Source organism: Ursus maritimus, unplaced genomic scaffold (genome assembly GCF_017311325.1).
Source record: "Ursus maritimus isolate PB19 unplaced genomic scaffold, ASM1731132v1 scaffold_13, whole genome shotgun sequence".
NCBI classification, from domain to species: domain Eukaryota; kingdom Metazoa; phylum Chordata; class Mammalia; order Carnivora; family Ursidae; genus Ursus; species Ursus maritimus.
Window position 1 is genome coordinate 40,955,635 of NW_024423675.1, and position 11,074 is coordinate 40,966,708.

Sequence of the window (11,074 nt, forward strand, 5' to 3'; positions counted from 1 at the left end):
TTCCATGAGAACTCTCAGACCACTCCATTTAAAAATTCCACCTGTAATCGACACCTGCCCACACCTCCATCTTCCTTATCCCCCTTACTCTGCTTTCTTTTTTCCTAAAGCACTTATCACCTGCCATCACTTTACATGACTCCTTTACCAACTGTTTATGGCCTGTGTCCTAATGCCCCACTTGCCTCCAGCCCCACTAGAATATAACTTCTAAGAGGATGAAAGCATTCATTTTTTCCCCTCAATGATGTATCCTAAGCTCCTAGATTGGAGTCACTTACATTTTAGGTGCTTAGTATATATTAATTGAATAATGATCTCTGGATTTTGAATCAGGAATTGAAATCTCAAAGAAGAAAAGTCAAAATGATTTTTCATCCTGATTGTGGTGACTCCACCCTCACTTTCGCAGGAGGAGCATGGAGGGCAGCAGCAGTAAAACCAGCATGTCCAGGGGCGCCTGGGTGGCTCAGTTGGTTAAGCAGCTGACTCTTGGTTTCAGCTCAGGTCATGATCTCAGGGTCCTGGGATTGAGCCCTGCATCTTTGGGCTCTGCACTCAGTGGGGAGTCTGCTTATCCCTCTCTTCCTCTCCCTCTACCCCTCCTCCAGCTTGCTTGCACTTTTTCTCTCTCTCTCTCTCTCAAATAAGTAAATAAATCTTAACAAAAACAAAAACAAAACAAAAAAAGCATGTCCAGAGCCCTGTGATCCTGTGGTCGCTGGCAGTGTCAACACTGATCTCACACCCATCGGCTGTGGCTCGAGTTTGGCTATGGTTTCTGCTCAATCTTTTTCCTTAGTGTCTGCCTGTTTCTTGGGACTCATTCTGCAGCCATCTCAGTCATTGATCTTGTAAGTGGGACAAAGTCCTCTTGAATAATGATCTTTCTGCTTTAATCAGTCATCAAGAGCTTATTTCTTCATGAAAAATGAAGAACACCTAGCTTTGGTGTTTTTGAAAACAGATGAGGATATATTTGAAATACTCACGGGTTCAGAAAAACATCACTAAAAGTAAAAGAGAAAATACTACAAGGTGAGGGGATCCCCTTCATTAACTATCAACATATGCAGATTAGACAACCTAACCAAAAACTTGGAGCCTAGAAAGCTACAAAATGTGAAAGCCCAAGTGCTCTTCATGTTTCAACCAAGCCCACAGAAGCAGCCTATTCCTTTACTTCTCTTGGTAGGTCTAGCCAGAAAGGCACAGCCGTGAACAGACAGCTCTTTTAAAAAGCCATCACTTGGACGAGTGTAATATAAAAGGCCATCCTTGGGAGAGCCCCGGCACACATCCATATGGTTTGTGAGTCTTTTCCCTGTGACATTTTTATGAAGGTTATGTATATGTCCCGTTCATCTTCATTCTCCTGGTGCTAATTGCTGTCTATTGGACCTTGCTACTGTGTACAGAGACCACATGCTTCCCCTGACACTACCCCGGCTGCAGTGTGCCACATGGCCCTGCTGTCCTCAGATAAGAACCTGCTGCTGTCTGACCACAACAGCTGGAAATGTTCTCCCTTGTTGAGCTGATCTTGTTGAGACTCAAGCTGAGCTATGACACAGTCGACAAGCACACAGAATGAGTGGATTCTCTGGGGGCAGCTTCTGGCAGCCAAAAAGCCTCCCATGTGCCGTTGGGTGCAGGTTTTCTATTTGGAGTTGATAGGGAGCTTTGCCCTGGATGCTTCCTGTGTGTTGAAGACAGAAAAGAGGTTCCAGGAGGGACCCAACTGCAACTTTTCCAACAATCAGACTTTCTCTGGACCTCTCAGCAATATATTTATTTTTCCTTGGTTAGGGACAGAAATACATGGAAGAGGATAGTCCTTAAGTTCTTCCTTTCTCCTTCATCTCTGTAATTTATAGTGTCTGCAATCTAGGAATTGCAACACTTACAATAATTGGCCTCTGTTGAGATTACTCTCTCCTTGTGCTACACCTCTTCCCAACCCCACTTTGAGTTACCCAGTATCCAGAATTCTATGTTTATCATTCCCTTGCTTTTAAAAATGATCCTACCAATCACATATGTCTGTATGCTTAAACAACATAGTGTTTAGTCTCTCAGTTTTATAGATACGATGCCATACTATTACAGATTTCTGGAACTCAGTTTTTTCCCCCACTTACCAATGTGTTTCTAAAGTTCATCCATGCTGTTCTGTGGAGTAGAGATCATTGACTTTTCCTGCTGTATACTAGACCAGAGTGCATTTATTCCTTGTTGACATTTGGGTTGTTTCTGGCTTTTAGAAATCTGAATTGGAGCTGCTCCGAACTTTCTTGCCCGTGGCTCCTGGAGCACTCTTGCCACTCTTCATCTAGTGTGATCGCCTTAGAAGGGACTCGCTGGCTGTTTGCTGCACATCACTTGTTAGGCCAAATTATTTTCCTAAACAATTGTTCTACTTTATTAGCAATCTACGAGTTCTCATTGATTCACACTCTCTTAACATTTGGTAGATTTGATTTTGCAGAAGATTCGTGAGGGAGAAGGAATTTTCCCTGATTTGAGAGTCTGGGCTAATTAATGCCTTTCAAGTAGAGAAAAATGCTCCTCTCTGTCATGCTTGCATGTTTGAGTACATGAGTCCTTTTTTTTTTTTTAATGTACTTTATTCATACCTGTCGATTCAACCATTGCTTAGGAGTGGGGCCTGGCAACAACCTTCAGAGAGACCACCAGAGAGAAAACATCTAATTCTCTCATGTACCATCTCAGATCTCCCTACCTTATGGAAGTAAAGACAGTAATTTTTGGGCTCCCTCATTCTTACACAGAAAAGACAGGCAGGTGATGTCTACCCTGGGCATCCCCACTGCTCAGGTGTTGAAAGTAGCTCTGTGCTGGATGGTCCTAATTCCACAACTTGAAAGCATTCAGGCTTGCTTTTTGCAAGAAGTGGGTGTGGTATGTCTGGAAAGGGAGAGGCAAAGATACAGACTTCACTGTCTCTTCTTACTAACTTTAGAGTATGTGTGTTATCCTCAGAAACAAGGTGAACTCACTAATGCCCTGATCTGTTCTGCACTAACAGGAGAGGTCTAGCATTCTGATCTAAGTTACAAAGAAGCATTTCACCAGGACTTTCAAGTGGCAAGAACTTCAAGCTAGGTAAGGAAGAGGACAAGGCAGAAAGGCAACTGGAAAGATAATGACATGCCAGTTAGTTGACTTAAGCTTGAGGCTAGACCAAATTTCACGCCAAGAGAATGTAGGGAGAAAATCATGATTGTTATTTATTTATATGAATTCAATTTTCTTCCCAGCAAACCTAGAAATTCTACTTACCCTCTTCAGAGATTTGTGTTCTCCTGTACAACAAACCTTGAAATAATAAAATAAAGTCTGAACTTTTTCTTTTCTGATATCAAACATTTCTATATTTAAGAAATCCACGTTTAGGACTGCATTTCATAGTGATCAGCTGGCTGTTCCATGTTACATAAGCACAAATCTGACTTTTGGTAAATTATCTACCTCCAAATTTTTCCTAAAGTCTTGGAAAATACATGTTATGTTCGAGGTCACAATTTGTTCTTGCCATTTCTGAATATATCTGTGTGTGCTGATTTATGGAATGGTAGCCCTTCCCAAACAGAGAAGACCTTGTTCATTCGGTATGTGCACTTGGATATTGTCATCTTCTCCTTCTTCTCCTCCTCCCCTTCCTCCTCTGCTCCCCCTTTCTTCTCCTTCTCTCTCCTTTCCTTTCTTCTCCTTCTCACTCTTCCTCTTTTTCTCCTTCTTAATGAAAATCTTCTATTGGAAAAGTGGTGCAATAAGGAATGATGAAATTTACTAGCTTAAAAAAATTCTGAATTGTAAAAATGCAATTCTTTAGCCAAAAAACACTTCCTCTCTTGTTCCTTGTCATTAGAAGTATGTATGTGTATAATAAATAGGCTATTTGCCATTGCTTTTTATTCCCTGGAAATAGACTTTTTAATTCACTAGACATTTTCCAAATTAAGCAAAGGAAACTGGAAGATAAATTTATGACTACAGTTTCTGGGGAATAAACATGAGGCCAGTTGGATATAATTCCTGTGAAGTAAGGGTGGTGCAACAGAGCAATGAAATCAGAACAGTCTAACTAGCCAATAAGAATGATTCATAGAATAATATAATCTTAGGTTTGAAGGGATTCTTAAAGGTCATCTAGTCCAGGAACATGATTTACACCAAAGAATTTTTTCACTTGGCAACATAAAACCAAAGTTGTGTAGTTTGTTTTCTAGAACCAATCCAAATTATTCTGGCAAAATTATATTTGTCTTACACTGTAATAACAAATTTAATGTATTAGAGGTTTTCAACCTGTAATCTATAAATGGGCCACAAGGGGAGCCCAGGGGCCCTCTGAAATGGAATGTAAAATTGTGTAGGACTGTGTATATTTGTGCTTTATTCTAAACAGAAATATTGGTCGATATAACCTAGGTAAACAAAAGCTCTTTGGGATTCTCAGCAATTTAAAATATTTAAAGGAATTTTATAATCAAAGAGTTTGCAAACCTTTGTCTTATACCCTACTGCTATCTTCATTTCTTTCAAAAAATAAATACCTAGTGTATTCTCCTGGGCCTCTAAAACAAATACTTTTAATGCCTCCAAATTAGACTGCCTGCTTGTATCTCTCCCTTTCCCACTGCCAAAGACTAATCATCATCCTGGAACTTAAGTTTTATCATACAATCAGAAGTAACTCTTAAAGATAATTTACTTATTTTTATAGTGATGAAATTGAAGTCCAGGAAGGTAAGTGATTTGTCTCAGGTCACATGGGTAGAGTCAGTCCTAATCTGGATTCAAAACCTCCAGACTTGTAAGTCTAAGCCTCACAGCTGGCATTTAAGGTTGACCCAGTCACTTGATCTACTTGTCCTACTATTCTTCTTTTTTTTTTTTTAAGATTTATTTTTATTTATTTGAGAGAAGAGAGAGAGAGCACAAGCCAGGGGGTTGGTAGAGGGATTGGGAGAGGGATAAGCAGACTCCCCACTGAGCAGGGAGCCAGACAACCACGCAGGGCTTGATCCCAGGACCTTAAGATCATGACCTGAGCTGAAGGCAGACACTTAACCACCAAGGCGCCCCTAGTTCTACTGTTCTTAAACACCCTTGCTCTAGGCATCTCATTTCTTTTATAGTCCCCTGAACCCACCAGACTCACCATTACCTCCAGGTTAAGAACTCCTGGTTTGAAAGAGCTAGTCTTTGCTCTCACTCTTTCCCATACCCAGAATGGTTCCTACCCTTTAAAATTCCATTTATCTCATTTATTTTCTATATTAGAGAACAAATGCACGTAACTATGCCCTAAATCATCCATGTAGTACATTATCAAACAAGAGTTCTTGCCTGGCTCCCTACCTCAGAACCCTACTGCACAGAAACAACTACTCAACTCTTAACCATTTCTTCCATTGTGTATCACCATATTTCTTAATAACATGTTTTTAAAATGATGTTTCTTAATGTGTTAACATTGGAAATTATCTACTGACTACCTACTCCTAGATGGCCAGGATTTAACACCTACCAGAGCCACACAGACATGCCCTTCCTCTTATTCTTCCAATATAGTTGTATCAGAATATTTGGCTGAATCAGCATTTAGTTTATCGGATTACACCATATAAAAAATTGCTGCTATAAAACTATTTTGTAACTTCTTGGTTTTATAATTTATTTTTTAATTTACATGCAGCAAAAATATTTATGTGGGTTATTTCTGGACTCTTTTATTCTGCTCCACTGAGTGATGAGGATATCCTTTCACAAATACCATCGTGCCTTGCTTCCTGTTCCTTGACGGTAAATTTTAAAAGCAGGGTTCTGAGTTCTCTCATTTCTTTCTTCTTCTTCAAAATTATTTTGGCTCTTCTAGTTCCTTCCCCTTTCCATGTAAATTTTAGGATGAGAACAAGGGATTCTTTGGAAGATACTTTTTATCCAGAAGAATATTTTCTGTTAGGGGTTCACATGCCTGCTACTGAGACTGTATAGTTCCATACCTGAGACTGGCCTTGAGGCAGATCCCAGACTGAAAAATGAAAGAAAAATGCAGATCCTCCTGATACTCTCCAGCTTGCAGGGCCTTTATTCCTTTTTAGATGTGATGGCATTTAAATAAGCAGATTTTGAGTAAGGCAGAGTACTCTCCATAGTGTGGCTGGGCCTTTTCCAATCAGTTGAAAGCCTTCAGCCAAAAGAATGAGGTCTTCAGAAGAGGAGGGATTTCTATCTCTTTGGGCTGAAGACGACAATAGCTACTCTTCCCTGGGTCTGCCCTGCAGATATCAGACTTGCTAGCCCTCATAATCACGTGAGCCAATTCCTATACAGATACAGATGCAGACATAGATATAAATTTTATAGAGATGTGCATCTTATTTCTTCTGTTTTTCTGGAGAACATTGACAAATATGGATACCTAGATACATAATATTTTTAAATCAATAAAGTAAATAAAAACAAAGTAATTTATAATAAAATTATGTCAAATCCAATATATAAATATTCAAGCAGTGTCCCAAGTCACGAGTGCTGCATAGCAAACAATCCAAAGTTTAGTAACATAAAATAACAACCATTTTATTAGACTCAGAAATTCTGGGTGTTAAGAACTCAGAAAGAGCAAAGCAGCGACAGTGTATCTCAGCACCAAAACATCTGAGGCCTCAACTAGAAGACTTGAGAGCTAAGAGTGACTCAGTAACTGCGACTAGAATCACCTGAATGTTCATTTACGCACATCTAGGGCTGGATTTTGGCTATAAGGTAAGACTTCAGCTGGAACTATTGGGCAGACCACGTGCAAGTGGCCTCTCTATGTGCTTGGGCTTCCCGTTGGCATGGTGGCTAGGTTCCTAGAGCATCACAAAAGAGCTAAGTAGACGTTGCATCACCTTTCACGACCTAACCTTTCAAGTCACATAAGGCAGGAGCCCACTTAGATCCGAGGGTAGAGAACCTAGACTCCACTTCTTGATGGGATGAGTGCCACAGTCACATTGTAAGAGGATAGATGGACTGATGAATGGTGCTGTGGCCATTTTCGGAAAATGCAACTTATCATAAGCTAGATAAAAAATAATTCTTTTTGTGCTTCCAAAATATTCTATGAAGGACAATTCCTGATCCAATTGAGAATTAATATTTTAGAGCTATGGGAAACCACTGGTGAGAAAAAAGTACATACAATCTTATCTTTATACAGATCACTTTTAGAGCAATAGTGATTAGAGTATGAAATAAGAGTAAATATAGGTAAGTCCCTCAGAAGGTTCCAGATAAGAAATAATGATAGCTTTAGACCAGGGTTGAATGGGAAATGGAGAAAATTGCATGAATTTGTTAAGTTTTGAAGAAAAAATCCATAAGATTTGCTGATTAATATATACAGGGGGAGGTGATGAAGAGGATGTCATGGTGTCGACAATGATGCCTAGTTTTCCTGTTGGCTCATGGGGAAAAGGTTTGGAGAAAGATTACAATTAAGTTTTTAATCTGAGTTTTTAGAACCATATTTAAAATCTTTCTGAAATTATTGTTTCTGTAAGGAGAACAGAATTAACTTAGTGTTTGCTTAGATAATGGTGGCGTGGTGAATTAGCTGAGAGGAAAGTATTTTATTTTTCACATCTCTAGGAAAATGATCCTTCTAAGTTTTAAAGTTGAGCCATTCTGTCACCATTATATCATCTTGGCCAAACACAACTAATCTTACCAGTTCTGCCCTAAATTTATAACTCGAAGTGTCAAACTTCAGCTACACCTGTTGATATTCTCTCAGAAAAAAGAGAAGGTCTTGATGCAATTTGACCAGAGATCTGACTGGAAAGAAAAGCCTGTAGTGACAGTGGTGATAATGGCTTGCCAATACTCTGGCTACAAAATAGCACATTTTGGAAACGCAGAACAGCAAGAGAAATAACCTGAAAGGAAAGAGTGCTCAATCTCCGGAGGTACTTGTTTTTTGGCCATTTCTTCCCGCCACTGTCTTCTGAAACAAAAAACTAAAAGAAGACAAAGAAGATCCTTTCTAAATTTTATTGTTTTACTGGAAAATAACATTTTGGAGGATATTAGTTTTGCCGCTGACCACTATGGGTCCTCTTAAAATGAGAATGGTATTTATATAAAATACAATAGTGTATTTTATAACATTTCCTTTCCCACTTTTGTAAAGAGTTAATTTAAACTACTAAAAAAAGGGGGAGTGGAAATGAGTAGGTTCTAATTTTCTGCTATGGGAAGAAATCAGAAATTGAATGAATGATATACTGTATTTACTTTCACTCTTAATTTCTTAATTTACATATATATTATAGGAAAACGTGTGGCATGTGTAGTCAGATACACTTAAGTTTGAATAAATGTGATCTGGAAAGTACATGTTATTTCTTCCCTTTGGCTTTCTCATCTTTCTACAGTGGAGTTCACAATACCTCCCTAGAAGTATTGAGGTAGATTTGAAAGAATAGATGTAAAGGACATAATCATAGTACCATAAATATAGTATGCATTTAGTAAATGTTTATATATTAATTTCATTGCATTTTTACTAATTCATTGTCATAGGTGATTTAATCAAAACACGTTTTCAAAGTATAGCTAGAGCAAGTTGGATCATTTTTCTTAGGATATGTCAGAACACTATGACACCAAACCAAATTGAAGAAAACCGCTGTAAAGACACAACAATAAACATGTGAAGTACACACTATCTTGAAGAAAGTTCTAGGCCTTCAATATACAATAATTTAGAATGCAAAGCTTGTTCTTGAGGTGTTTAGAAGCTACATGTTAAAGGACAATGCATGGGGGGAGGAGAGAAAGACATATTTGCAAGACCCTTAATTTAAAATTTAAAATTATCATCAAAAGTCCTGATTTACAGTGGGGAAAGGAGGACCTACCGAGCTGTGCATTGTGAAATATCATACTCAACTTATATTCTTGAGATAGACTCTCTTGAGAATCTTCAAAGTATATATACACATTGGAGAGAATACTTAATATTGGATGGGATTCTAAGGAAAGACATGCATAGTCTTAAAATTAATTTCAGCAAGTTACAATAAAATTTTAGTTTTAATTTTGTTCAAAAATTTGTTAAAAATTGTGTCACTCCCTTTTTAGCATATGATTTTCTATAATCTATTTCTTACATTATTAGACTGATTATTTTCATTCTCTTTTCATGAGCGTAAGGATAAGAAGATAATAATAGCTTAAATGAGGATGCAGTTGAAATGTTCCTAGTTTGACTATAATTCCTAGCATACAGTATATGTTCAGTAAGTATTGAGTGAATTATTTATCTGCTTCCACACTGAAGCAAAACAGGAATATAATATTGACTACTACTAATAATATTGTCTAGTCTACTAATGCCTGCTATCAAACCAATGATACTATTCAGCATAAATAATGTAATTTATTAATATGGTTCTTTTCATGCTTTTTTCTAATAAAAGGAAGATGGGAAAATCCCAGTGCCTTATGAAAACTGAGTGGACGGTTATAAAAAGTATTCTTTTATTTATTATTATAATAATAGGATAATTATATTAAAATATGACTTTTGTGGATATCAGGTACTATTTTAAAGGATTCTGTAGGATAAAAGAAAGTTAGACATATTTGTGATATTGTCAAAAGAGAATCTGAACTATAATTGCTCTACCAGATGTAAAGTGGAGCCAAGTCTCATATAAATTCAGTAATAACGTTTGAAGTTTACTTTTTTTTAAGATTTTATTTATTTATCAGAGAAAGAGAGAGACAGAGCACAAGCAGGGGGAGCGGCAGGCAGAGGGAGAAGCAGACTGCCCGCTGAGCAGGGTGCCCGATGTGGGGCTGGATCCCAGGACCCTGGGATCATGACCTGAGCTTAACTGACTGAGCCACCCAGGCGTCCCAATAATGTTTGAAGTTTAAAGTGAATTATGATTTTAGTCTTTGATCTAGCCTAATTTTCATTGAGTTATGCTAATAGCTGGTGTAGATACTAAACTGATAAGACTGTTTAAATGTATTCATAATACTTAGGCTAATATTTAAGACACTTTCAGAAAAGATGTTCTTAAGGAAAACGCATGTAATAACTGAACAAGAAAATCTATTCAGAGTGGAATTTGAAAGAGACTTATGTACTCTAGTCATTTTTCTTTTTGCAAAGAGCTGTTTTAGAATGAGTCTTCTCATGAGGAGGTGATATTCTGTAACATAAATGATATGACTGTTAGAGAATTACAGTATAACATTCTAGCACTTATCAGCTTATTATTCTGATGTGTCATCTGGATTGTGAGGACCTTGATGCATTGGCATTAAGTTTGATTTAGTTGTCTTTGAATTCTCCCCAGTCTAAGACAGTGACAAATAGGGACAGAGAAGACAATTAAAAAGCTTCTTACCTGGGCTGGATATATTTTCACCAGGGACAACAAGTTTGCATTTCCCACTGCCCTCTACCCTGTGTATTCCTGGAACTGAAACCAACAAGTACATCTTCCAGACCCCTTTGCCAGCGGGATGCAGTTCAGACACTGCCAACAAAAGCTTTTACAGGCAATGTGAAAGGCTGAAGGAGGTGACGCCATTATCGCCCCTTGGGCAAGTGGATTCATCAGATGGCAAATGTGAGGTTCTGTAATGGTTTTAGGCAACCTTCTAACCACTCCCTGACGGTGTGGGCAGTTGAAATCTTAGCTGTGGTTTCCTGCCATTTCTACTATGTCATTCCCAAGCAACTAATACTCTGTTATGTTGATTACTGCTGGCAATACTGAAGTGGTGTCTGTATCACTAATCAATCTATGACTTAAAATACTGAGTAAAGTAATTGAATGAAGTTACTTCAAAATAAATCTTCAATTAGGGATAAACCAAGAAGATGAACAATGAACATAAAATAAGGCAAGCTGATTTTATGTACCAAACCTGCAACTATAAAAGCATAAGTCAAAAATGCCACTCTTGGGGCGCCTGGGTGGCTCAGATGGTTAAGCGTCTGCCTTCGGCTTGGGTCATGATCCCAGGATCCTGG

General features: G+C 38.1%; 1 pseudogene; it reads right to left on the reverse strand.

The window, feature by feature from the left end:
• LOC103663499 overlaps positions 1-10,628 on the reverse strand; it is a 27,603-nt pseudogene extending 16,975 nt beyond the window's left edge.
• Between the last annotated feature and the right edge of the window lie 446 nt (positions 10,629-11,074).